The sequence below is a fragment of the Helianthus annuus genome, chromosome 9, assembly GCF_002127325.2.
Source record: "Helianthus annuus cultivar XRQ/B chromosome 9, HanXRQr2.0-SUNRISE, whole genome shotgun sequence".
NCBI classification, from domain to species: Eukaryota; Viridiplantae; Streptophyta; class Magnoliopsida; order Asterales; family Asteraceae; genus Helianthus; species Helianthus annuus.
In genome coordinates, this window is record NC_035441.2 from 23,486,017 (window position 1) to 23,492,016 (window position 6,000).

Below are 6,000 nucleotides of genomic sequence, written 5' to 3' on the forward strand. Positions count from 1 at the left end.
TGTCAGCACTTGCATGCACTCTTAACTCTGTTAAGAAAAGAAAAGTTGTACGCGAAATTCTCAAAGTGCGAATTCTGGCTGCAAGAAGTGCAATTCTTAGGCCACATGGTGAATCACGAAGGTATTCACGTAGATCCTGCTAAGATCGAAGCAATTATCAACTGGAAGGTTCCACAAACTGCAATGGAAATTAGAAGTTTTATAGGTTTAGCCGGTTATTATAGACGGTTTATTAAGGATTTTTCCAAGATAGCCGTACCATTAACTAAGCTGACCTGTAAAGCCACTAAGTTTGAGTGGGGACCAAAACAAGAAGAAGCTTTTAGAATCGTAAAGCAAAAATTAACCAATGCGCCAATCTTAGCCTTACCAGAAGGAACGGAAGGTTTTGAAGTATACTGTGATGCTTCAAAATTAGGATACGGATGTGTGTTGATGCAACGCAAAAAGGTAATTGCGTATGCCTCTAGACAATTGAAAAAGCACGAAGAAAACTATACGACTCACGATTTAGAACTAGGAGCCATAGTTTTTGCCCTTAAGATTTGGAGACATTATCTGTATGGAAGTAAGTTTACTGTTTATACAGACCACAAGAGTTTAAGGTATATATTCGGACAAAAAGAGTTAAACATGAGGCAAAGAAGATGGATGGAAGTCCTGAGTGATTACGACTGTGATATTCAATATCACGAAGGAAAGGCCAACGTAGTAGCAGATGCCTTAAGTCGTAAGTATCATGAAAAACAAAGGCGAGTTCGTGCTCTTAGAATAAACCTACAAGGACGATGCCGATGGAATGAAAGGTTACCTAAAAGAATTAGACCAAGGAAATGATGGAATTTGGAAATTTCACCAAAGCAGAATTTGGGTACCTAAACAAGGAAATTTAAGATCAAAGATCTTAGAAGAAGCTCATAAATCTAGGTATACTGTACACCCAGGAAACAATAAGATGTACCAAGATTTAAGGAAAAATTTCTGGTGGATAGGAATGAAAAAGGACATAGCTGAATATGTATCTAAGTGTTTAACTTGTTCACAAGTTAAAGCGGAACACCAGAAACCCTCAGGTCTATTACAACAGTTAGAAATGCCTGTATGGAAATGGGAACTCATAACAATGGATTTTGTTACAAAGTTACCCAAAACCAGAAAAAGTAATGATGCTATTTGGGTAATCGTGGACCGATTAACCAAATCCGCTCATTTTCTACCAATAAAAGAAACCTTTAGCATGGAAAGGTTAGCCAAGCTATATGTGGATGAAATAGTATCCTTACATGGAGTCCCGCTCTCCATCGTATCAGATAGAGATAGTCGCTTCACTTCCCGATTTTGGACAAGTTTCCAAGAATCAATGGGAACCCGACTCAACCTGAGTACTGCATATCATCCACAGACCAACGGACAAAGTGAAAGGACAATCCAAACTCTGGAAGACATGCTTCGAGCATGTGTAATTGACTTTGGAGGTAATTGGGATAACCATTTACCATTAATTGAATTCTCCTATAACAATAGTTATCATTCAAGTATTGAAGCCGCTCCATTCGAGGCACTATATGGACGCAAATGCAGAACACCCGTATGTTGGGCAGAAATAGGAGAAAGTCAATTATCAGGTCCAAAAATCGTGCAAGAAACCACAGACAAGATAACTCAAATCAAGGGAAGATTGAAAACAGCCAGAGATCGTCAGAAGAGCTATGCCGACAATCGTCGCAAACCACTTGAATTCCAAATAGGAAACAAAGTACTTCTGAAAGTATCTCCTTGGAAAGGTGTGGTAAGATTCGGTAAGAAAGGAAAACTGAGTCCCCGATATGTTGGACCATTTCCAGTGATTCAACGAATCGGACCAGTTGCTTATCGCTTACAACTACCAGAAGAACTAGCTGGAGTACATGATGTATTTCATGTATCCAATCTCAAGAAATGTTTATCAGACGAATCTTTGGTAATACCTCTTCAAGATATAGAGGTGAACGAAAAATTAAAGTTTATAGAAAAACCTCTACAAATAGATGACCGGAAAGTCAAATTCCTCAAACACAAACGACTGGTATTGGTCAAAGTCAAATGGAATTCCAAGAGAGGACCGGAATATACTTGGGAATTAGAGTCAGAAATGAAGCGCAAGTATCCTCATCTATTCCATTGAATCTCGAGGACGAGATTTTTCCTAAGGTGGGGAGGATGTAATAACTCTCATTAAAATTAATAATTAGGATGGTAATTAGCTATTAAGGAAACCCTAATTAAGAAACCCAAGTAATTCTGCACTAACCCTAAAATTTCCAGAACAATCAGAATCAGGATCAGGGCCCCTAAAACTCAGGGGGGGGCAAAACCCTAATAACGATTATCTTCATAACTAATTATAAAATTCGAAAAATTAAAAACCGTCGACACAGCAAGCCTACATGCACGAAGGGCTACTCTATGAAAATAGGGTGATCACTCGCGTAGCGCGACGCCTAAAGGGGTACCCCCTCGCGCTACGCGACGATGTCAAAATTTCAGTATAAATAGCAGGGGTTGGGACTTGAAATTTGGCACTTGAACGACGAAAATCGGAGTTACGTAGATCGAGTTATAAGCAAAACAGTCCAACACAAACACACAATTATCGAATCGCTGCCGCAGAACAGGGTAATTACTCGATCGCTATTACGATTCAGTTTCCGGGATCAATATACCCAAAGAATATCTAAGTGCCGCCCACATTGGGCTATGCTTTGTCGTTGTCGATAATTCGATAATGAGTTGAAGCATTGTACTTTGTCGTTGTCGATAATTCGATAATGAGTTGAAGTACTATACTTTGTCGTTTGTCATTTTGATAAATGAGTTGAAGTATCGCACTTGGTCATTCATTGCGAATATTTGATCTCGGGAAATTATCGTAACTGCTGTATTGATCACTAACTCTGTTTTGTGTGCATTATTGTGAAATTAGGTTAACAGGGATAAAATCATATTCTGTCAGTACTAAATCTACAATGTGAGTCATTCTCTTTTTATTAACTGTTTTACAATACTCCAAATCATTTTTCAAAGTTATAATTACAGTGATTAAGTTTATGTAATCACCAAATTACAGCCGATATGTGGGGTATTGTGCACAGTATTGTTATTATTGTTTCCTTCACATTAGGTGGGCGAGCCTAATTGTGACATACGTCACTCATTGGGACAACCAGTGGTGATATGACCACAGTCACAGAGCTGGTCTATGACAAATACCTATTCTTGAAATGTTGGTTGATAATAAACATATGTAAAAACTCTTAATACTGTGAATTATAACAAATGTGTCATTTTCAGTAAAAAAATGAATGATTCACTCAGTATTTCCCCGCTGACAAAATCTTTTTCAAACATGTTTCAGGTGATCTGCTGTAAATCAGGAAAAGTGTTGAGGAGCATTTCAAGCTTAATATAGTGGCTCATTATAAAATGTGACAACTCGAAATTTAGAACCTTTCTTGTATCTCGATGTAACATGCTTGAACATTATGTGATTAGTTGACATGTTTGGTGCAATGATATATGAGAACATCTTATGTGAACTACATGTTATATTATGTGTATGCTTGTATGTATGCGACCCGAGACAACAAGGACCCGACTCGAGACCATGTGGTCTCGAGTGAACAGTAATCGGTTGGGCCATTTGGGCCGTAAACCCCTTAACCGATTTATAAACCCATTAGGGTGCACCTTGGGGGAACTAGTATTTATACCACACCTCTAGCCAACCTTGCCATTCTTTGGGCAACCATACACACTCACTCTCACACACTCTCCTACTTCCCTCTCACTAAAACCCTAGAGACACAAGCACACTCCTCAATTTCGGATTGGACTCTTGGAATCGGCTCACACACAATCGGTTGGAAGCTCACACACATCCTCGAAACCCATCAACCGGTTAGTGTTTCTTGATGTTTATTGTTGAATGTTAGTGATTCATGTTGTGTTTTGGTGTTTGGATTGATGGTTATGACATTATGTTTGCTTGCTAAGTTTTCACATGAGAAATGATTTGTTTGCTTGATAGAAAATAGCTACTTGTTGTCAAATGATGATATTACATGTATGATGGTGATAAATCGGTTAACATGTCTTGATTTCGGATATATGGCATGTAGAGTTATGATATTTGTGTCTAAATGAAGCTTAAACCCCTAGTTGTTGATGTTCATGAAACCGGTTTACATGTGTCATAGAATCGGCTTAGTATAGAACCGAGTTTGTAGTGTTCTGTTAAATGTGTTGATTTGTTATTCATGATTATGTTGGTGATTGATGCGAAATGTGTTTGAATAAGGGTTGTTTGTGATTTGAATATTTGAAGAACTTGATGAATGTGCTTTGAATATGTGAAGAACAACTTGAATATGCAATGAAGGGGTGTTGAATATTTGAAATCTGCACTGTTTGATCCATTTTGAGTAAATAATAGACAACAAAACATGTTTAGTGGATAGTACATAATTCTGCATGAATTCTATTGGATAGTACAATCTGCGAAGGATCAGCAGCTGCTGGGGAGTCGAAACCCCTGGTTGCGACTCGAAATCTCCACGTTGCGACACCAGTTGCGAGTCGAGAACACCCGGTTACGACTCGCAACCATAGCATGACAAGCCGAGACCACAGGTTGCGACACAGGTTACGAGTCCCGTTGCGACTCGAGACCTTAGCATGACCAGCCGAAACCACGGTTGCGACATAGGTTGCGACTCGCAACCACCTATGATCAACACAAACAGCATGACTCGAAACCATGCTTGCGAGTCCGGTTGCGACTCGAAACCACGCTCATTGGGCTGGCTTAATTATGGGCCTACGTCAATGGGCCGGTCTTATGGGCTTCTGAGTTACTGTTGATGCGTTGTTTGGGCCTGTTATCACGAGCCCAACTGTTAGGGCCTCACACTTAGACTTTGGGTTGTATATGACTGTTAACTGTGAGCTGTTAATGTTAAACGTGTTTGCCATGATCAATACCTGTGTACAATACGTGTTGAACATTCGTGCACTGCTTGGCTTGAATCTGATACGAATAATATCTGTGATAGGACCTAATTGATTTCCTGCAACTTGATTAACTTTTCTGTGTTGCTGCCGAGCAAACCAAGGTGAGTTCACACCCTCTACAAAGCATGGGATTCCCTGGGTTGGGAACAGGGTTAAGGAACGTGGATTCCTCGTCCTCCTTGGGTAGGACGGCAGTGGTTCAGGAATGTGATTCCTCGTCCGGACGGACAGATAACTCGTACTAGACTAAAACTCTATCACGAAGTCCCTCCTTTTTGTATCGACTTAATCGCCGGGCCAATGGCGAGCGGGTCATTAGTTAGATAGCGCTATTTAGGTCTGACAAACCTCACACCGTGCCGCAGAGGACGGGCGTGAACTAATGGATCTGGGGCACGTCAATGATGATAGACATTGATGGTTTTCAGGGCACATAAACATGACTACAGTCAGCAGTCGATATGGTAACGAGTCTAGTGTACGCATGGGGTAGCCCCCACGGCCGAAATGCCTGATAACTAACATGGGGTAGCCCCCACGGCTGGAATGCCAGAGTAACTGGGAATGAACAAGTCACGTTTTTAAACTATGGGGTAACCCCCACGGCAGGATGCCAGTTAAAGGAAACTGTTTTCGAAACAACTAAAACGAACACCCAACTGTGAACTCACTCAACTAGTTGTTGACTCGTTACTACATGCTTTGCAGGACCATAGGTACTCAGCTGGAGCTTGCATGGAGGAGGGTCGTTGTGGGACACGGATTGCTGCGTGTCATGTTCTATTTGAAAACATTTGAACTTATGTTATAACTTTAAACTTATGCTTCCGCTTACAACTTAAACTTGGTTTTGTTGGAACACCAATCGTATTGGTTAAACTTTTATGACTATTTATATGCTTGTTCAGTATGATTGGTGGCTGGATCCTGGTCAGTCACGCCTGCAAGCGG